Genomic DNA, 22,737 nt, shown 5'->3' with positions numbered 1-22,737 from the left:
GTTTGTGCATGAAAAGCAAGGCTGTGCGTTATCTGTACTAACTCAACAACAAAGGGAAAAAAGCAGATGGTCTGCATATTTTTCTTCTACGTTGGACTCAGTGGGGATTTGTATTGAATACAACTAAAATGCAGCACCTGACAAATGACAGGTTGACTAGATATGAGCTGACATTATTGGCTTCAAATATTGTTATACAACGTTGAAAAGCATTGTTGAGGGTCTCATCATTTAGCACAAGAATATTGCAGCCATAAGGCAGTCATAGAATATCATATTTGATAGTACCCCTAAAACACTACAAACTGTTACGGTTAAGGCCGCGGAGCAAGAGTTTCAGGAATGGAAACAGACTGGGAAATATGTAGGGGGTTATTGGCTAGATAGAGGAACATTGAAATGACCACATATATATATTTACCTTTAAAGTTGCCCTGTGCTTATGATCTATCTCATATAGGTGCAGAAGGAATGCGTAAAATTGCTCACTACAGTGTGGAGTAACACTCAACTAAAGACCAGCCACCATTGCCGTCATAAACTGCTTAGTATGTGTGTCCTATAACATTGGGAGGGGTCAGGTAACCCCACAAAGACATGTTCGGCCATCTATGTTTCTTTTGTAGCATTACAGCTAGAGTTTATTAACGTTGCCTCCCTGTCAAGACAAATGAAGTGTTAGTGAAAAAAATGTAGGGAAGATAGTACTGCATTAAGATTTGTCCCAATGTGGACCGCCTTACACTGTTGGGAGCAACAGTAATGTATCTTGTGTTAATGCAGCAACAGAACCTGTGCATTCAGGTGTTGGATTGCCTCCTTACAAAGTAGTGCCCAATTTCAGAATATGTGTTATATGCGCTGTTGAGTTAGCTAAACACCTGTCTATTCTCTGCAAATAGGTTGCTGATTGGAGTATTTGTCTAAACACCAATGGTGGAGGCCAGTGTACAGCATACAGGTGATTCGACTGGGTATTTGTGGAGCATTGGGGCTGCACCTAAGGTGAAAAGGGGCGTTGCAGGCATTGCTCACCACTCAGACAGCAGCAAAGATATTGTGGCTGCTAGTTTGGAGTCCACGCTTTTTTGATTACCCACACCATTGCCTGCCATGTTCTGTCCTGAAAGCACCCCTTCTGGTGAGACATTGGACATTTGCATCCACAAATCCATTGCTGGAGCAACAGAGGGGGCAATATAACTTGAAACCCAGGAAACTGCGACTCACCAGCAACAGGACTGCAAACTGCAAAACGAAATCCCTTGCCGTAAGAAACAGCTACCGGGTGGGCAAGCCCTCCATCTCCAATGAATTACCTAAAGGGGTGAGGTAATAACAGACACTCCAAGGGGCAGATAAGCTCCCTGAAACATGTTCTGATGACATTCCGTTTGACTGCACTGTATGTTACATACACAAGTTCATGTGTATGGCTATTTCATCCCAAAGAGGATTCATGTATCTTTATGCTCCTAACAGAGAAAAAGAACAAAGCACTGGACCAAGGGGTTTATGCAGTCCGGTCAGGAGTGAATGTTTATATGTTAGGGCACTGGAATGTTATATTTCGTGGTTTATTTATTTAGTATAGTAAAAAGTGTCCCCAATGCAACTATGTCACAGAACACAGGCAACTTCAAAATCCACCACAAATATTTTTATGCAGAAGAATGTTATTAGGGAAATGTTGGTCATAGATGTAGCATATTTATTTACTTAGTTAAGAGAAGTATGTTAAAAAAAAGGTCAGAACCTTAGCAATATGTATTTAAATTATAGGATTTTTAACAAAGGTTCCCTTAACAGATAACTGCAAACATGTTCTCTTTAAAGAAGTCCTTAGCTTGCACAAACATAGAATGTCCTTTTTTAGGATTCAGCTGTTGACACATGCTCTCGAAGCAGGCATAGTGTGTTATATTAGCCTAGGAGCAGCTGCATGAATTAAGGTGAAACCACAGCAGGAGTTCAATTTTAACTCTGATTCAATGGCCTGTTGTAATTCTTTATGAGTTGTACATTTATAAAGATATGCTGAAGAGAGGGTCCCAGGAATGCCCCTCCTCATCCCCAGGAACATGACAGGACGACGAGCCAGGAACGCTCAAAGTCACCCATCATATTTCAGACGAACACCAAGTGCACCACTGGCTGACACATACACCAAACGGTATCCCCTCAGTCAGCCATTAGACCTAATCCAGTGCATATCTTTACAGGTATAGGAGACAACAGAGATCATCGATGGGAATACCCTAATGGACAGTCTCGATTAAGCACTAAGAAGCCACGATGCTGACGTCATTAATGACACCATGACATAGCAGCGTTAATCATGAAGCAAATTTACAGACCTGCACCGCATTACACAAACACACATTTGCATACCTGAAGAGCATGCTTAAACAGTTGTATAGTTAGAGGATGCATACATATCGCTGACACCTACACCAGTGCCTCCTCCAAGGAATCTCTCACTAACATCCTCTTTTTCGTGCCTTCTCCTGACCTATGGACCCTTCATATGGTCCCTGTGCTCTCTCCTTTCTCCTCTTCTCCCATTTATGGTGGCACCCACTGGGATGTCCTCTTGGCCTCCTTCCACTCCTCTAAGGCCATCATTAATGTCTACGCTAATGGGACCATCTTGGTCCAAGGCCCTCGGGCCAACCTTCACCTCCTTGATAGACCCTTCCTGCGCCTCATCAACTTCCTTTCCTCTCCTGCTGTCCCCCCTCCTCTGTCCTCGGCTACCTTGCCTCCACCCTCCCTCCCTGCCCCCTCTTGTGCTCCTTCTTCAACTCCGCAGGGCGTACCTCTGATCTGTACCCCTCCCCGGAAGTCCTTCAAGGATGGCAACCTTCTCCACATTGCCACTCTTAACTCTCGCTCTGCCGTAAAACATTCCTCTGACATCTGCCACCTTCTTGAGGAACTGGACCTTGACGTCCTCGGTCTCACCGAGACATGGTTCACGGCCAGCTCTGTCACCAGCTTTGACACTCTCCTACCTGACGGTTACAAGATCCTCTCTGTGCCCAGGCCCAACCGTGTTGGGGGGGAGTGGCCCTAATTCTTCCCTGAGTGGATTCCTGCCACTGTCACTCTAACACAGACTTACTCCTCTTTTGAATGCCTTGTCTGTCGACTCTCTCTCTCTCCCAGCCATTCCCTTACCATGGCTATCATCTACCGGCCACCTGGCCAAATTTCCTCCTTCCTCTCAGAGTGGGCGGACCTCTCCTCCTCACTCCTGTCCTCAACCACTCAACTCCTCTTTCTAGGAGACTTCAACATCCACCTGGATGCCTCCTGTCCCCCCTCTGGACTCTTTTGCGACCTCTGCAACTCTCTCTCTCTCTCTCCCTCTCTCTATTCTCCCGTCTGGGACGACTCATTCTGCTGGGCACACTCTTGATGCCCTGATCTCTTCTGACCTTCCCCTCTCTGTCCCTCTCGCCACCCCTCTCTCCTGCAGTGATCACTTTCTCCTATCCTCCCACCTCACCTTCCCTACCCCACAGGCAAAGCTACCCCCATCACTGCCACCCTCCTTCTCGGTCATCCGACCCATGAAGTGCGTGTCAGTTGAGGCTTATGCTGCCACCTTCTCGCCCCTCCTCCCCCTTCGGCTGACTCCCACCCTGACGCAGCCCTCTCCACGCTTCACTCTGCTATATCTGATACTCTTGATATCCTTGCCCCTGTCATGAGAATCCGCCTGAAGCCCAAAGCCAAATGTAACTCCTGGTATGACTCGGATCTCGTCACCCTTAAACTCAAGTGCAGGGTGGCAGAGAGGAAATGGCGTGCTTCATGTTCATCCTCTGACAAACTGGCCTGCTGCCTGCTCCAAAGGCAATACCGGCTCTCCGCTCTCACCAAGAAGAGAGCCCTTATCCAAGCCCGCATCTCTGCGGCATCTAACAACTCGGCCGAACTCTTTAAAATCTGCAAGGAGCTGGCCAACCCTGCTGCAGTCTCTACCTCTCTCTACCTCTCCTGTCCCCTCCTAGGCCCTCTGCACGGCATTGGCCTCTCACTTCATTTCAAAAACTCAGGACATCCTGTCCTCACTCTCCTCCTATCACCTCCCCCCTCTATTCCCTGCTCTTCCTCTGGCCCTTCTGCAGCTACCCCTCCTCCCGCCTTCTCTGCTTTTCCCCTTTTCTCTGCTGATGAGGTTTCGAGACAAGTCCGATCTATGAAAGCCTCGTCAAAACAGGTCCACCCATGTTCCTCCAAAACTATCAAGGACCACATTGACTCCTTGGCTCCTGCCCTGGCTGACTTCTGCAATCACTCCTTCACCTCTGAGTCTTTCCCTCCCCCCTCAAGCACTCCCTTGTGCACCCCCTTCTTAAGAAACCCTCTTCCGAACCCTCCTGCCCGGCTAACTATCGCCCAATCTCTATCACTTCCTTCCTGGAGAAACTGGCCATCTCCCAGCTTAATCTCCATGCCGAATCTGTTGATAGTCTTCATGACCATCAGTCGGGCTTCAGAGTCATCAGAAGGACGGAAACTGCTCTCCTGAACATCGGTGAGGACCTGCTCTCGAACCTTGATTCTAACACTCCATGTGTTCTCATTTTGCTAGATGTCTCTTCTGCCTTTGACACTGTCAATCATACCATCCTGCTCAACCGCCTCCGTGATAACCGGGGTATCACTGGTCAGGCTCTGGCGTGGCTGACCTATTTCCTCTCTGATCGACCCTCCCAGGTCCAACTTGGGTCCTTCCTCACTGACATCTTTTTCTCTACCTGTGGTGTCCCCCAGGGATCTAACCTCTCTCCTTGGCTGTTCAACCAGTATCTGGCACTTCTTGCCCACCGCATCTCTGCTCTCTGCCCCAACTTTCAGTGCTATGCGGATGATACCCAACTCATTTTCAGGCTACCCTCGGCCTCCTCTTCTCCTTCCCTCATCTCTAACTGTCTTTCTGCTATCCAGGAATGGTGTGCCTTAAATGACCTCTGCCTTAATGCCAGTAAGACAGAGATTCTACTCATCGGCACACCCACTCCCTCCTTCCCTGCAGCTCTCTGGCCGGCCTCTCTTGGCCCTCTTCCTGCTCCTACCTGCAAGGCAAAAAACCTCCGGTCATCTTCGACTCCACACTCTCTTTCTCTCCTCACATTTCTGACGTCTCTAAGAAGTCACACTACCAGCTACACCTCCTCAGAGGTATCCTTCCTTTCCTCTCCTTCCCCCAGAAGCTCACTGTCTCTAGAGCCCTGGTTCTCTCGAAGCTGGACTACTGTAACAGCCTCTATCTAAATCTGCCTGCCTCTACTCTCCGCCCTTTGCAACTCATCCAGAACAGGACTGCGAGACTTGCCCTTGGCATCAAGCCCAGGGACCGTATCTCTCCAAGACTGCAATCGCTACACTGGCTCCCAGTGGCTGCGAGGATTAAGTTCAAAACCCTCTGCATTGTCCACAAGGCCTTCTGGGGCCGTGGGCCAAAATACCTTCAACTCTCTCTTCCTAAATATCTTCCTTCTCGAGCTCTTCGCTCATCCGCCTCCAACTCTCTCAGAGTCAGCCGATTCTCCAAGCAACGAGTTGGGGGTAGATCTCTCTCCGCAGCAGGGGCCTCCCTCTGGAACAGCCTTCCTGCCTCCCTGAAACTTGAGGAGAACCATCTCATGTTCCGGAAGCACCTCAAAACCTTCCTCTTTGCCTCCGCTTTCTCTCCCCCTCTCCCCTACTAAAATTACTGAAACTGCACTGAATCTGCAACTGGGCCACTCACCGATCTCGGTCCTGGGCCCAGCCACTCTCCCCTGCACTGCCTCCCTGGCAACCCCTGCACTGCAGGACTGTCTCTGTATCCCTACAGCCCCCCTTCCCAGCACTTGTCTGCACTTACCTTGCACTTGCCACCAGTTGGCCTTTAGTATTTATCTTGTTATTCTACTACCCTGTACTGCACTTTTCCCTCTCCCTTCCCCCTTGCACTTTTCCCTTCCCCTCTACCCTTGCACTTGCACGATCTGAATGACACCTGGCCTAGTAGGATCGTTGTCTGTCTCCCCTTTGTCCCCCCCTGCCTCGTCGCACCTTCAAACACTTGTGTATAGGCGTGTTACAAATGCCATATCATATCATATCATATACATACTGTCAAAGTTTTTATTATTTTTCTTACTAGCCAAATGCAGTAACGCAGAAATGCAAGGCAACAAGAGATCCAGAGCAAGCCTTCTTATGGCAAAATAATACATGTGTGACTAACTTATAGATTACCCAGTATAACACAAGCATGTAGAAATCATATTATAAGTCTAAGGAACATTACAGAAGGCTTCAAGCCACAGAGCACGAGAGGTGCTGATTAAGGCTGCACAGAGCACGAAGCAAGCTCACACTCACATTCCAAACACTAAACATCAAAGGGACCAGCTGCAGACAAATTGAATAAATCCTCAAATACAGGTGCAAGAGCTCGATTTTGTGGTCTACAAGCAGGTGATGCAGCTGAGCCAGGTAATAGGCATTCTCTCTTGGTGGGAAAGGAGAGCCGCTCCCAGCAAACCAGATGCAGAGTGAAACAAATGTTGCAACGTAGAGGCACAGTCTCTTAGGCAAAGGTGGTATATTACCAGATACAATACAGACACATAGATGTTTCAAATCACCTTGAAGAGGTGCACAGAGAGCTGGGAACCGAATCGAGTCCCAGGCCTGGGGAGGTCAGCTCTAGCCAATCACGAAATAGAAAATCAGGGGTGGATGGCAAGGGGCAAGGACCAATGGTAATCCCATCACTGTGCAACAATGTAATAGATAGTTTCTTGGAGACGGGACAGGTCAGCCACCTGACATGCAAGGACCAGTAGACTAACCTCTATACAGTACTTCCATAAGGGATACCACTCATAGCACCCAATCCGCCCGGGATAGGTTTTTGGGGAAGGGCCCAGGTGATGATGCAATTTCACCACCAAACCGGGGAGCACGCGCTGTAAAGGGGAGAAGTACTGGGGGGTCTCGATTGTCTTGTATGATCCCTGTTGGTTTCTTGTAATAAACCACAGTTCTTACTTACCATTGGTTGAGTCCTCGTTTATTCTGGGGAAGGATGTTGGGCCCTTGAGCATCGAGCGGACTCCCAGATGACCTCTGGCATATCAAGGAACCACCCCAACAGTGCCTCTTGTCAATGGGGGATGAGAGAGACAAGTAGACGGAGATGGTCATTTGTAAACCATGCTGGGCACGCTGCAGCAAAATAAACCTGTCTCTCTGACCTGTAAAACAACATTCTGTTCCGATGTTTCATTTTGCCTTAAAGTTATTTTCTGAACACAGGCGGGAATACTAGAAGTATTCTCTCACAATATATATAGATATATACAGACATATATCTTCATGCCTCCTCCATCCCTTGCTGTTCCCTCTCCGCCTGCCTGTTCTTCTTTGACTTCTTTCAAACTACTCCGCTCTCTCCCTTTCTCTTGCAGGATATCTCGTCGTTCACCACAATCACTCTCCTCTACTCTCCTCTCCTCTGTCCTCCTTGCCCTTCACCACCTCCAACATATTCTCATTTCTCTCCCACACTTACTTGATGCCCAACTCTAACAAATCGTTCCGTCCTCCACACAACCTGCTCCTCCAGTTCTCTCTATACCTCGACTTCCCACCTCGCGTTCCACTCTCTCTGCCCTTCTGTTGCACCTCCAACTCTTCCTGTACCTCACCTCCTCTTGCAGCTTCATCTCTCCCTGTACCGCCAGATTCGTACACACCTTATGCTCGCTGCAAATCCACACCAATCGTCATTCTGATACTCCCCACTGCTTCCCTTGTGGGTTTACGCACTCCTTTGTGTCCTCGCCACACTGGTTTTTCTGTGCAGATGTATTTGATTGACCTATTCATGCCTAATCCCCAATGCGGACCCAACATTTAAAATGCCCACCCCCCCACCTTTTGTTTTTCTCAAGGGACAAATGCATGGTGATCTGGAGTTCTTAGACTCCCTGGCCATGGCCAGCACCTCTCCAGCTCCCTCTACACTGGCTGCTTGGCTTTCTGTAACATCTGTAAGGAATGGGTGTTCCTCGTCTGTATTTATTTTCTTTTTTTGTAACAATAGTAACCATCGGTTTTGGATATCTTGCAATGTACTTGTGGGAGGATAGTTCAGCAGCAACATGTTCCCCATGGAAGCAAGACGAGAGGCAGCAACACAGGTTCGATCCCCATGTCCACGCTTAGAAACCTCTGGGTATAAAGCGCGTTATAAATAACCTATCATATCATATTAAGAGAGGTCTGACACCGCAGGTCTTGCGTTGAAGGGCCCAATGACACCTTTTCAGTCAGTAGGGAGAGTTATTTCATGGTGTGACCCAGAAAATGGGATGATCTCCTGCCAGCCCATTCCAGTTGTGTCGCGAAACCCAGGCATCCGCCCCCCATACTGCTATAGGGCCCCATATCATGCAGTGTGTGGTGAGGCACGTCCCCATGATTCGCCCCATTCACTTTCGTCGCAAACTCAATAGAATCCCCAAAAAGACTTGCAATGAAAATAATGACAACTTGTTGCTCATAGCCCTGCTTGGGTTCATTTGAGGCTGAGCGGTGGCCTAAGACCTAAGACTGGCAGTCATTTTGGATGTCATATGTGTGTGTGTGTGTGTGTGTTAGCTTGCACGCGCGCGAGCACGTGCCTGGGAGAGCTCTCTGTGGCAAGAACAACCAGTTGTGCTGTTTGTGTATATATATATATACGCTCAGTGTGGGAGGGCTAGGGCTGGTTTGCAGCACTCTTTTCGCATCTCCCATTACATTCACGGTTATTTAGCAAGTTCACAGGTTTGCAGACTTTGCGAGCAAATCCGCACTCACAGTGGATGGGTTAGTGGCAGCCACTAATACCCATCTCTGCCTTACATAGAGTGCTGCATAGGTGGCAAATGGTGGGCGTCAACGTGCACAGAAACTATCATCACCATATTAATCGTCAAAGGATTCAAAATGGAACTTTATTGCAGAACTTGGAAGCATCGGACAATGGGCCTCATTACAGCTCTGGCGGTAGCCGTGTCTGTAAATGGGCAACTACCGCGTCATTACGGCCTTGCCGGACCCAGTATTGGCCCATTCCTGGGCGCCGGAAAAAATTCTTCCCCATTTGGGGCATAGGGCTCAATGGGAATGGGGAGGTTGGATGCACCGGCACCGTTTATAACGGTGCCCGTGGATCCGACATGCTGTGCTCGCGGGTGCCTTCTAGGCACCCGCGAGCACAACTCAGAGCTTGCTGGTCCGGATACAACGGTACCGGCATGCTTACTGGTACCATTGTATCTGGATCAGCAAGCTCGTAATGAGGCCCAATGTATCATGCCACCTAACCTCCCAGGCCAACCTCATCTGCCCCCAACTCACCTCCCTTTATAGTTCACCAGGGGCTCGACCTCTTGCCACCCTCCGTAACTTCCAACAGGCTTTGTCCCTCCCTATATAGAGCGATGTCCTTCCATATTCTGCCCTAGTCTGTCATCAGTTCTTAGTACCCTTTAATCATCACGTGTCCATTCAAATCTGCTTCCTCTTGGCGTTGTTGACAACATCCAATGCCATCCTCCTCAGGCGAGTGCCATCGTTCCACTGCCCACTTACGTATTTCCTCTTGTCCTGAAAGCTTATTGTTCCGATTGGTTATAACCAGTACAACCCTAAAATGGTGGCTGGGTGTTCTTCACCCAGTGCCCCTAGATGTCTCAAAAGTGCTGATCCTTGCACTCTACTCAGCGCTCCACTGTGCATGTGCACACATCAGCTTTCCTAAAACAAGTATTGGCAATGGCCAAGAGTTCAGGGGGTACCCTCAATTAATGTCCGATGGTATTTAAAGGGGAAAAAACACTTAGGCTCAACTGACCTATCACTGTGGTATTATGAACCAGAAAGTACCATAGTACAATAGGAAATCTTTAATTTTACCTTTCGCCGCGCTTATTTGGGCACCAGGTGACGATGTCATATTGATCACTTATCATGACCCGGGGGAGTCATTGTCGACAATACAATGATCAGAGACCTCTGGCCCGGGGCTTCTTTTCGCTGCGCAGACCTCTTGCCTTTTGAAAAAGGCATATAATGGGAGGCCTAACAAAGTGGACGTATTACTGATTTTATTTGCCGAATCTTTCAGGATGCACGGAAACATATTAAGGTACAGGACATGGGATGGTCAGGCGGCAATCTGCACACTGCTCCCATTGAAGTGGGCAGGATGAGAAGGATGTCTCATTAGAGTGCCAGGGAGTGGGATGGGGAAAGGGACGGAGGGAAGGAATGGTGGAGGGACCCACACCAAAACCATCTCACCAAAACCTTAGCCCATGGTGCAGAAACGCCCCAAATAGAGTACAGAGGGATGGATGGGTCAGGCGGCACAACCCCTCCATGGGCTCAGCTTACGTCCCATCCTGCATTGCATCAGTGCCAGGCTCTAGGCCTTGGTTCCCTACAACAATGCTGGAAGCTGCCTCAACTCTCCACCCTCTAGCAGATATAACTCACTGAGCTACCTGACAAAATATCATTGCATTGAACATATTTCCATTGGCCCTATACCCGTGGCTGGGGCTCACATCCCTTTTCTTTTAATTGTCTTACTGGCCAAAATCAGTCTCCTTTTAAGTATTCTATCTGAGCTGACAGAGGAAATGTCTTTCACATCAGAGAACTTGCTTCAATGGTGATATCACTTGAGCTTATACGGCAGGTTGTCAAAGCATTATTGGACCTGAGTTGCCATGTAGGAGTCTAGGGCAGGCAAGCTTGTGTAGGGCTGTCCGCAGTGCTTGATATGATATTATATGATATGAGAGGTTATTTATAACGCGCTTAATACCCAGAGGCTTCTTAGCACGGAGCCGGGGATCGAACCTGTGTCACTCTGTGTCATCTTACTTCCAAAGCGAGCACGTTGCCGCTGAGCTATCCTCCCGGGACCCTCCTGTGCTTAGCTCCAATGGTGATACACCTCGGTGGATATCTGGGCTGCCCAGGAGGCAGAAAATCAATATAAATCAGATATCTCCCAGTTTCTTTATAATATTTGCTGCCATCAGGAATTCCCACCAGGGTAGGTGTTAAGTGCCAAGGACCAGTATTTTGCATAGACTTGCATGAAAGTTTTCCATTCTACCATAGAATCCGGCTATGCACCGTGGTTCATAAATTCAAAGAAAAGGGCAATTATTCTTCGTTTTAGACCAAATGTACTCTTTGTAAATGACAATGTGCCTTTTCCGCAGGTGGCAGTGTTATCAAGCGCACACGTGTTTGCTCTTGCAATGTCAGGGCACCTGGTCATTACTGCAATACAAAATGACTTTGCACGGTCTTTGCACGGCAGAAATACACTTTGCACAGTTCCATGAGTCAGGGTTTGTGTCGGCAGTGCACAGTCACTTCTCAGCAGCGCAAAGTCACTTTGAACCGTGCAAATAATTCCATGCATGGGGCCCTTTATGTTTTTCTTCGCTGCCCCATGGCATTGAGGAAGACACTTCTCTTCCACTATGGAGGGCTTGCGGGGTGAGACATGTTCCAGCAGCCTCTAGGTTCCTTGTATCAGTCTCGGGTGTGTTTACGGCGCACTGTGTTTATTCGGATACTGAAAGTGCCCTTCAAATGCGCAGCCAGTTATCTTAAATGAATATCATTGGAATGCATTATTGATGGCATGTTATTGCATTTATTTTATGCGCACAGCTTTGATGATTCACGGCGCTTTATGTTGTACACTCTTTGGTGGGAATGAACATTTTCCGAATAAAGAGAGAGAAGATTAATTTGGCCCAAAGTGGTCTCCATAATGCCGACAGAATTAGCAATTCAGGCATCAAAGTGAAGCTTTTGGTCAGATCAATTTGACGTGAAGGCCACTCAGCAATCCAGCCACTGACTGTCACCTTAATGTTTGATGATTCCATGACCCACTCAATGGTGCACACCTTACTTCATAGGGGTGAGAGGCAGCGCCATCACTACCTGGATGTAAACTAGACCGGCAAGCCAATGGCAGGTCTGCTTGGGTCAGGCAAATATCTAGGACCGCCCCTGCAGAAAAGTATGCACGTGACCCGCAAGTCATTCATAGTTGTTAATAGCACTCAACTCAATTGCTGTCCTTGTACCCATTGCATACGGATTAAAATGTGGGGATCGTTCCAGCCTATTTATGTATTTATTTATTTATATTTATAAAGCGCGCAACAGCCCTGAGGCATCGAGGCGTTGTTACAAGACACATACTTAGCTACATGGTACATTTATACATATTTACATAAGAAGTACAGGAGAGGACGGGATAGAGTGGCAGGAGCAAGAGAGGAAGAGCCTAGAGCATTCATACGTGTCTTACATGTTAGTACTAGCTAGTATGATCAATGAACAGCCTTCATTTTATCCAATGTATATAGTTATTCTTGCAAGACAATAACAGACGTTCTTACAGGCAACCCCAGCGGGATCCATTGCATCTTCTTAATAAAGGTGTGAGGCTCAGTCACCCCTGTTCCTATTCATACATGTTATCTGCAGATGTGCCTGTAACATGTACATTAACCCGGGATCGAGTGAAAAAACTGTCTAAATATTTACGCAACTATTTACCAGCAAAAGCCAAACAATACCAAGTTGGTTAATATTTAACAACACATCTGTTTTTTTTAAAACTCCTATAAAACATTTCATATCTCTTCATCAGGTGTCTGCCCATTGGGGTTTACCTATTACATGTTTCCGTTTTCCTCAAAATTAAATGTTGCCTTTTAGTGCCCACTGTTTGTGGGTAAGTGAGTTCCAGTTAGAAAGAGCTCAGTAATACCGACATTGCTCATGGTGGCAGCGGGCAGGCCATCTGCTCCAACCTTTCCAGCCCATTCTTTGCCAGGCATCCCAGACAGTTGGGGGCTCACTTGATGGGTATACAAGGACAGTCCTGGTTACCTCGCAGTTCTTAGATTTGGGAAAACTGTGCATAAATTAATTCCCACGCTGAGTGCAGTGTTTTACAGTGATAACTTTATTACAGTGTAGACACATAGTCTTGTGGTGGTCAGCCGACACGTGTTTCGACCTCAAGGGGTCTTTATTAAGGCAATATATTGGTTGTAGGATGGGGGAGTGTTGCCCCTGGTCGAGCCCCCTTGGGGTTGGAATCTTCTTGTTTTGCCCCAGTTATGGGTCTTTGATTATCCTCATGCTGTTGTTAACATCCTGGTGGAGCTGCTCTGCTTGCTGGATACCCTCATGCTCACCACACTTCAATTCCTATGATTATAGACTGGGTCACGGCCGCAGAGCATGGCGCAAACCAACAACACACGCGCATACTCAAGAATAGGTGAAAAAATAATGTTCACTGAAGGAGATAAAAAAGGAGTGCTGAAGACCTGTTTACAACTGTACCAAATGAAATCGAACCCTACCAACCGCTCCCCAACTGTCCGGGTGTCCCTAAATAACTTGCCCAGTGATTCAACAGTTAGTATTTCGTGGTTACGAATACTGGGCCAGGTCCCAGGCTGCTTCCCCATAATCCCCCCACTGTTCTAATCTGGGTTGTGCCAACGAAATTAAATTAGAATTCTGCAATGAGCTACTTTCACCCTGGGGTTTCAAACATCAATGTTTCTGTGGTTAAACAGTCCTCTGTCTTCAACAAAGTCTCAAAAGGTCACAGAATTTCTGGCTTTCAGGGTAATTAATCTAGGGGTCCCATCCCAGTCACTTAGAGTGTAAGGGATTGATAGTCCCAACACTTAATTCTTGGCCCTTCCTTCTGTTGATTGAGGTCCTCTGCTTCTCACCCTCGATTCCTTAGGAGAGCCTGTGCCTGGGTCTTGAGTACCTATATGAGCTTGTACATCGGACCAGGTTAGAAGTTAAGGTTGGTCGGCAATGGGATAGCTGCAAAGCTTTCACCACCAGGCTGGCCAGCTGGGCTTCTTGATAAATATGGTGAGGGTCCCTTCTCCAACTCCTTGTTTTGGTGTACTAGACCTACTCTCCAACAGCCCTTCCTCGTCTACTGCCTTGAAGAGTCAGAATGGTTTAGTGGCTAAAGGGACCTCCCCTGTCCCTCTCGTCTCATTAGATCCTTTCTCACTTCTACTTCTTCAGTCCTTCACCACATGCTGGTTCCGCCACCACTCACACGCCTGCGCATTGGGGTGTGTCAGCACCTATCTTCCTTCTCCCTGATGTCCTCTAAGCTCCTTCTAAGCCCTCTGCTCCTTCTCTCGCATTGAGTCTTTATCACGTTCCTTCTGAATGTACTCCTCCTCTTCCCATTTGATGTTGCCTTCAACCTCCTCATTGCTTCTTCCTCTCCTTCTTTAACTTTCTCCCAAGCCACCTCCCTCTTTCTGATGATCCTGCTCCCAACCTCTTCCAGGTTCTCCATGTTACTCCTCTCTCTCCTTCTGGTGAACTCTCACCAGCCTCGCTCCTCCCTGCTCTGCCTAAATCTCCTTCTCTGCCTACCTCAGACTCCCCCTAAAGTTCCTTCTCTTTCTCAAAACACCCAACATATTCTCCAAACACGTGCATGTTATATGGAGGGTCCACTCCACCCCCTAAGGACCACCCATGCGTATCCGTGATCAGATGTAGGTCATTACTATGGCACCCTGCTGGTTCACTGCTGGTGTGGTATCATGACCAGATGTGAACAAGAGAATTATTCTGCATAATGTATTGCTCCAGATAGTTGCCTCAACCATGGGCCACTATGTATCCCTCGAACTACTGGTTGTACACTTTGGAATCGAGAAGCACTGTTGGGGCGGGGAACAGCTCCCAGATGTTTCAGGTTGCAACACAAAAACCTTCTTAAGTCACATCATGGGCCAGTGGCAGAATGTGTCTCTTGCTCTGCATTGCCTGAGTAAATGAGATTCAAACCGGTACGGGGCAAAGTGTTTGGCTGATGGTTGCTACAGCAACCTTTTGGTAGTAGGCAGTGATAATTGTGCACTCTATTTGGTTGCGGTGAAATTCAACGTTGATAATGAGATGGTTAAGTCATACTTCATGCTACCCAGCACATCTGGAACGAAAATGTACTCATTTGGGGGGGGGGTCTGGTTACGATGTGTTTGGTCCTGTCTTGGCTTTAACCATTTTGTTTGTGGCAAGTGCCGGCCCGGTTTTGGATAACTATTTCAATGTTATAGTGTATTCATTTAGAGTTTGGTCAGCCAATCCCAGCTTGAGCAGCTTCCATCATCAACATGCCCATCCTGTTATTGATTCTACGCCTCTATACTCTCGCCTGTACCAGCATGGTCCCCTGCTACCTCCCTATCCTTGCGAACTAAGGGCGTGGTCTCTTTCTTTCTCACGCTAAGTTGATCTGGCCCCCTCCCCCTTCTAGTGACTAGGCCTCTTCCTCTCTGTAGCCCTTTTGATCCTCAAGCAGACAACACTCTTCCCCCTGTTGGTATGTGTAGTTCCCTTTATAATCCTCTCTAACCCACAAATCCTCACTCTCTTCTCCACAGCAAATTCTCCTCCTGGGCCTTTAGTCTTCCCCTTTTCCCACAAGACACATCTCCATGTGAATATATTCCTTGCTCCTCCCCAAGACGACATTTCCCTCCTTCTCCAAATCAGCATCTCTCAAAACAATATGTCTCTCACCTCTGCAAAGAGATATCTGCCTTCTCACCAATGTCTCCCCCATTTCTGTTTCTGGTGTCATCTCTCCCTACCACATTATACCACATTATCTCCCGCATCCTTTTTCCCAGTTGATACTATTCACTTGCCTTTCCGATGTGCTGTCTCCTCTTCCTCTGCTTCAGAACAATATCTCCCCCATCCAAATCTCTCCCTCCAGCAATGTCTCCCTCTGCACCCCGCCAACCAAAATCTCCCTTCCACACCACATTCTTTTCTCTGCTCCTCTCCTCTAACCACACATCTAATTCTTCTCTACTCAGTACTTCTCTCACCTTAGCACACATCACTGTCGTTTCCTCCCTGGTTTCTGCGATCCTGCGCTCCACACTGAAGATCTCCATGACAACATTCTTCCAGGCTCTGCTTTTCTCCTCCTGCCAGCTCTCCCAAGCCCCACCCTGCCTGACTGGGCTTGGCTGGTTTTTAAATTCTGCTCTCTCCTCTCTTTGGGTGGTGTTTGGCGATACACACTGCAACGTTGTGGCATGGAGTGGCTGCCTGGGATTGGCCCATGTGCCTGTAATCATGTGGTCTAGCAGGGGCCTGGCCTGAGGTTATATTTAGGCCTGCCACCATATTGGATTTCAGAAAGGCCATGGCCATGTTCTTCTTCCGTACTCCTTGCTGCTATGGTCTGCTTTAAGCATAGTCCCCTCTTCCCCTACGGTATTAATCTGGAGTCAGGAAATCCTCTGCTATGCGTGGGAAGCTGTTCATTAACATTACAGTAACTCTGTAACTGTTGCTACACAATACCTCTGTAAACCCCTGCTACTTTTTTATGTATTTATTTGTATTGGTTCTTTATGGGTTTTACAATGTAAACCTTATGCCAATATATACACATCTTTTCTTTGCATTTAGCATCCAACCTGTATCATAAAACAACAATGTATCTTCAAAAATCCTCATTATTTAAGCCTCCGTCAGTCTTTGTTAAAGTCCGTCTGGACTCTCGTCACAGTTCTCTTATTCTGTGGCTTTTTCAAAAATGACTATCAAGAGTTTTACTAGAGCTATGGTCGAGCTGATTCGTTCTCCTCTCAATAGCTCCAGCCACCATTCGTCGTATGTTTTATCAGATCAGCATCGTTTTTGGTGATCCCTCTCCAAGCAATAGATATCTTTTGTCTTTTCGCCTTGGACAAAACATTACAAGGTGTTTCAGATCTTCTTCCCCATCCGGCTCAGCACACCAACGACATCCACTGTTCATTTCTTCTTTTCCCCATCGCTTTATTATTGCCCCTGTTGGGAACAAATTTAGTCGTAAGCGGAGGAGTTGGTCTCTAAAAAACGGATTAGGAAATTGTTCAAGATATCTTGGTAAGGTATTTAATTTTCTACTGTCTACAAAGATTTTTCCATACACCTTCAAAGGGTATCTTGCTGCTTGTGTTGCATACCAATCTGCTCTGTACAGTTTGATCTTTACTTTGTCTGGGTTTCCCAATAAGGTTTCTTGGTTTACATCTAGATCCCAAAGTATATCTGTGCATAGCTGCTTCCATTCTTTCAGCGTCACATCACCTTTTTCACTCATTGCATTGGTAATCACCTTAAACGCTCTTTGGCCTGGGGTGGTGATACATTTTCTATATAATGCAAGGGTTTTCCATATTACTATGCATTTTAGTGCAGTCAGGCCCAATTCCATCCTCAAAGCTTGCACAGGTGTGCTTGATTGAACTCTCATCACCTTCTTCCAGAATACTGCCTCAATGATGGTCCCATTCTCATGTTCTCATGCTTCTGCCCCATTTTTCAGGATTGGTACCACCTTTAAACTATAAAATTCAATCAAGGGTTTTATTGTGAATCCTCAGTGTTTTTTTAGTAGTATCTGATTTCAGGATTGTGAGCCGCTCTTCATCTGTTCTAGAGGTGCTTATGATCACTCCCAAGTGCGTGAAAGCTTGTACCTGAAGAATCAGGCTCCCTTCAAGCTGCCATTTGTTGTTTCTTTTTCTCGTTTCAATGTTATTTTCGCCAAAAACCATTATCCTTGATTTCTGAGGGTTGATCTTTAAGCCGTTGTTGATGGTGTATTTGTGTATGGCTTCTAATTGCCTTTGTAGCCCGACTGGTGTCTGGTCTAGTATGACGATATAACCTCTGCTAGTGTATCAAGGTCTAAAGAATTCTGTTTATGTTCTCTCCTGCGCAGTCTGTGTGAGTCAGTTCCCCTTTGTTCGAGTGTAACTTTGTGTCTGCAAGGTTTCCACGGTTGCGTGCTCATGAGTCATAATGATAAATCACTCCCAAGGGACCATTGGACGCTGCAACGTTGTTTCCTGAAAGGCTTCATTCCTTATGCTGGGGATTTGAGTCTAGCTGGAAGGAGCTTCACGCTCCCGCCATCCTCTGGGAGTTTCTTCCCTTTGCTCCCTCTGGCTCTTGCGTTCTGGCGCTATACCAAGAGAGCCCCAGGGAGATTCTGGTGAATCATGCAGTGACTGACCATTGCCGAAGTGCAGGGTAATTTGTCACGTCATGTTTATGACTGGCATGGACCCACTGGCATTAATGACACCTCTCCTCAGAAGACCGGCCTGTGTTTCAGCAGTCTTGGTGTCTGTGCTTTTCAGGGATTCCTTAGCTTAAGATGAATTCCTCGGCTAAAACCTGGATTGCGGGGAACAGTTCAGGTAAACCAATGCAGTGCCACTTGTGTCTACGTGGTTGGTTCAGGTGCATGGTATGGGCTGGAGCAATGTGTGGGTGCCACAGAATGCGCAATTCTTGCCGCACAGCTTATGATTCCGGCTTCTCCTCACAGTACTCAAAGGGCAACTTCAGCACACTCTTCATCCTGGTGAGTGAGTAGGTGCTGTGCTCCTTTTGCTGACTTCAACCACTGTCAACCTATGTTGGCCAACGGGGAACCGGGGATGTGACTGGCTGCTGCGCCGGCCCTTCACAAGACATTGCTTTGGTTGCCGGCCCAGGGTTCTTTGGTGGAGGAGGCCTTCTGCATCGGCGGTCCTACAACAATGATTGATGTCTCATACTGAGTGTTGCCCTCATTTCCCAAATGCCATTTGCTCCCCAATGTGACCATCATGCAGAGGCAATGATCACAATTCTGTGAATACATTTCCCCCCTAAACCCAAAAGGAAAATAAGAATCCTGGGGATATGGGTCACTGTGCAATCTTCCGGAGAGCTAACACGGAAGTAACAAACATCTGGAAAGGTTGTACGCATGCGCTCGCATCTGTTTAAGTATTCCAGGGCCCTTTCTAGTTTTTGGGAGGCAGAGCAAGAGCACAGAAAAAAACGTACATCCCTATCGCCCCATCCGCTCTGTCGGTCAAAAAAAGCTGATTCGCAACAAAAAGTCACTTACTCTTGTAGATACTTGATTTTCCAACGTGACTTAAGTCAGATTTTGAAAGCGGATGAGTCACCAAATAGCAAAATGTACTTTTAAAAAAAACATTTCTCCTTGAGAGTGTTTCCAGGGAAAAGTTTGACAATTTTATGGTTGACTTTTTGCCTTTGCGTGTTTAATTTTCAGGCATGCGTGGCTAGTTTTTTTCTGTGAATCAGGTTCTTGTGCAGGTGTAAAATTCAGTACATGCAAAGTGAATGTGCAGTTATTTGTGATTCCTTGTAAATCCCCACGGTGCAGAGGTGTCAGGTGGCTGTTATCACCCAACCTATTTAGCTGCCGTTTTTATATAGGTACACCTGCATGTAATTAACCATGTATAAGCAGTTACTTGAAAGTTAAATTTGGGACCTCACACTATCTTCTATGACAGCAAACAGAATGGCCTGCCTTGCCAATGTGCTGTTTGAGAGGCCCAAGCGGCTATTGAAACATGCCCCTTACAATCACTGCTATGAAAGACGGGCTTCTGCTGTCACCAGCCCATCCTTCTGGAAGCCAATTCACATGTTATTTCAAGGGATGGCACTCACGTGACGCCATTCAGTTAATACTAAGCTGTCTTCTCATTTAATGCCGAGCTGTACTGTTCTTTCACTCACATCACCTTTATTTATTTATTTATTTATTTATGGCGTGATTATTAGTCCAGTTTTATGCTGTACTGAAATTTAAAATAACTCACTTTTGTTCCCTGTATCCAGGATGCACCATTGGTCTTCATACTCCTGTGGCCCCAAATAGCCCCAAGATATGGTTGGAAGAAAACAGGGGTCCCCTTTGCAGAAAGGGGACCAGCTGTAGGACTACTGTGGGAGCATGTGAATATAAGGAAATGTGAGACCATTCTCCTGTAAATGGCAGCTCTGTCACATTTCAATAAATGGATGGTTACCTGGAATGCATGAATGGTTCTTAATACCTAGGGTTGTTCTTGTGCTCACATGTGTAAAATCATAAAACCGCGCAAGAGCGCGTGCTTTACGGAAAGGAACAAAATGCAAAAAATGCAAAAGGAAATATATATTTAGCTTCATGGATAGACACAAAGCCGACGTCTTTTCAGCATTAAAAAACGGAACTAATGTACCATTTACAGCCAGCAGCTAATAGATTTTTTTTTTTTTTAAAGGCCGTTGCAGCTTGCAAATGAAAAACGAGCAGACGGGCTACGCGATTCAGCGGGGGGAGAATGAACATCCGGTGCAAGACTTGCTCCTCTGGAAGCAGGAAGGAACTGCAGACATGACCTCATTACCTCACCTGTCACTTCCAGATAATGACGGGGAGGCTGATAAATGGCCGCCGCGCAACATCGTCAAATACATCCTTCCGACGCGTCCTGGTGGCGGGCAATGATATCCGTGCGCAAATAGTCCCTTTTCTATCCAGCAGCACGTGCAAACAATGGCCTCCATGTATTGAGACTGCAGAACGCCCCCCCCCCCTTTGTAAGAGGGGGTACCCCGTTTAATACTCCTGCTTAATCAAATCAATTAACACGTATGGCCCATTGATATTACCTCAGATGCGTGGTCTAATCATATCAGCGACTGCAAAGCGCCAGCCAATGTTCCATGTCGGCACAAATTACGAAGAATTCAAGAGGATTTTATGTACATTTAATCAGCAGAGATTAATTAGATGGCATATGGAAACCAAAAGCCCACCGAAGAGCGGTCTTGAGCTTAAAGTGCCCATATGGCTAACTTGTGGCTTTTTTAAAGAGTTTAATTAAAATTACACGGTCGGACTACCCAACTGTAAATATCAGTAGCTGTGGGAGGTGTTCGGGGTGGGCTTAGTCCAGCAAATTAATTGTATAATTGATCAGCACAGCCTTTGGCAATAACTAGAAAACTGTGTTCAGCAAGAAATGGCTTCTGGGCTTTTGTGGATAAAAGGGTAATAATAGAAAAAGGTGTTTGTAAAAACTTGACACCACAAAATCAATTAGTCTCAGCTCTAAGCTCAAGGGCCGGGGATTTCATTTATTTCAGGTGATTGTAGGTTCCGCCTCGGCTCTAAATAAATTAATGAATTAATTAATCTTTTATGACGCACTTAATACCCGAGACCCGTCTCTAAGCACGGCCGGGATTTGAACCTACGTTGCTCGGCATTGTCTTGCTTCCAAGCCCTTGAGCTATCCCATAATAATAGTGATGTTTTTAATTCAACATCTTTTAATTTATTTATTTATTGTGCATTTAGTTTACATGAAGAAACATTGCACAAGCATTACAATATTAAAAATACATACAAATCCACAGAAATATATTGAAAGGTCAATCACTCATAAAACATCTCAACATTTCAACAATTTCAAGAATTCATAATTTTAAAAGATAATTTTCAATAATTTAAGAATACCCTTTCATTCAGTGATCAGTATATTGATAAATAAGATGTTCATAATATGGTTTAAACTACAGTTAAATTAAATCTTAATAAAAACTCAAGTGCTTTGCGAAGCTTCCAGGAGGTTACATCTTGCAAATGAGACCATAAATGATTCCAAGAGGAAAGGGCCAAATCTATCAAATAGCTCTCGAACCACTTCACACGTAGTGCAGTCAAGTTTGGGCACCAAAGGATAACATGTGTTGATGCTTAATAACAGTATCGACACAACCTATTTTCACAATAGCCTTACCCAAAAGGTTTGGTCTGGACCTTAACATTGCATAAGCACATCTCTTCGACAGAAATCTCTCCAGGTAAGGGGCGCAGGTGCCTAATCGTTTGTAAACCCGCAATAAACCTGGTATTTTTTTGTCTTTTTCTAGGCCACTCCTAGTTAGACATCAGTCACACCACCAGAGATGCTGTGGGATTTTGTACAAATCGAACCCATAAAATTCCAATTCTCTCTTATATGTGTTCTAAGTGCCCATTTGTCACCTCTTGCTCAGATATCCTAAATTTCTCAAATAGAGAATCTCTCGGAGGATCCCAAACATTATTGCATAATAATATTTGCTTCCAAAGGATTTGTTAAGAGAAAGCAGACCAAATTCCAGGCAGGTCGCTACCATTGGGTGGAGTTGGGCAGGGTGAGTACAGCCCTCCAAGAAACACCTTCCCCCAGAGTAAAGCCGTAATTAAGAAGGGTCTGACGAATCTCTACACCATGTAATATGGGCTGTTCATTTTTATGTTATTGTGTGTTTTAGTTCACATTTGTACTTTCCACACATTCACACTAAATAAACATACAGCCCATACAATATTTCTTTTCTCCCTTCGCGGTGAATCTAAAGCATAATACACACAGATGTTTTTGGGATTCATTCTGAGTCAAACAGTGGCGCAGATGGGATCCCCTTGGTACATTCCCCCTTATACCCAAGACCTCCCTTGTTGGGAGAAGATTGAATTTTAGTCTCCAACTTTTTGCTCTCAACCCCCTACACTAATGTTTCTTTAAGAATGCCGACACTACATTCAAATGTTTGATTGTCCAAGTGAAATGGTCATTAAAACAGCTATACTCCAGTAACTCCGCCCTCGCTTCAATCTATATATATCTGTACAACTTAATTTTTACTTTATTTGAATTGCCCAACAACTCCTCGATAGACGCATGCATTTTTAGAAGCAACTCGTTC

At 46.2% G+C, this 22,737-nt stretch overlaps 1 protein-coding gene across 1 annotated transcript in view; it reads right to left on the bottom strand.

Moving 5' to 3' along the window:
• The window catches only part of PDZRN4 (PDZ domain containing ring finger 4), a 494,262-nt gene that overhangs the window by 285,066 nt on the left and 186,459 nt on the right, over positions 1-22,737 (bottom strand). The window lies entirely within an intron of this gene.

Source organism: Ambystoma mexicanum, chromosome 12 (genome assembly GCF_040938575.1).
Source record: "Ambystoma mexicanum isolate Mex_15411 chromosome 12, UKY_AmexF1_1, whole genome shotgun sequence".
In the NCBI taxonomy this organism is placed as follows: Eukaryota; Metazoa; Chordata; class Amphibia; order Caudata; family Ambystomatidae; genus Ambystoma; species Ambystoma mexicanum.
The sequence above is the reverse complement of the archived record's forward strand: the minus strand, read 5'-3'. Positions and strand labels throughout refer to the sequence as shown.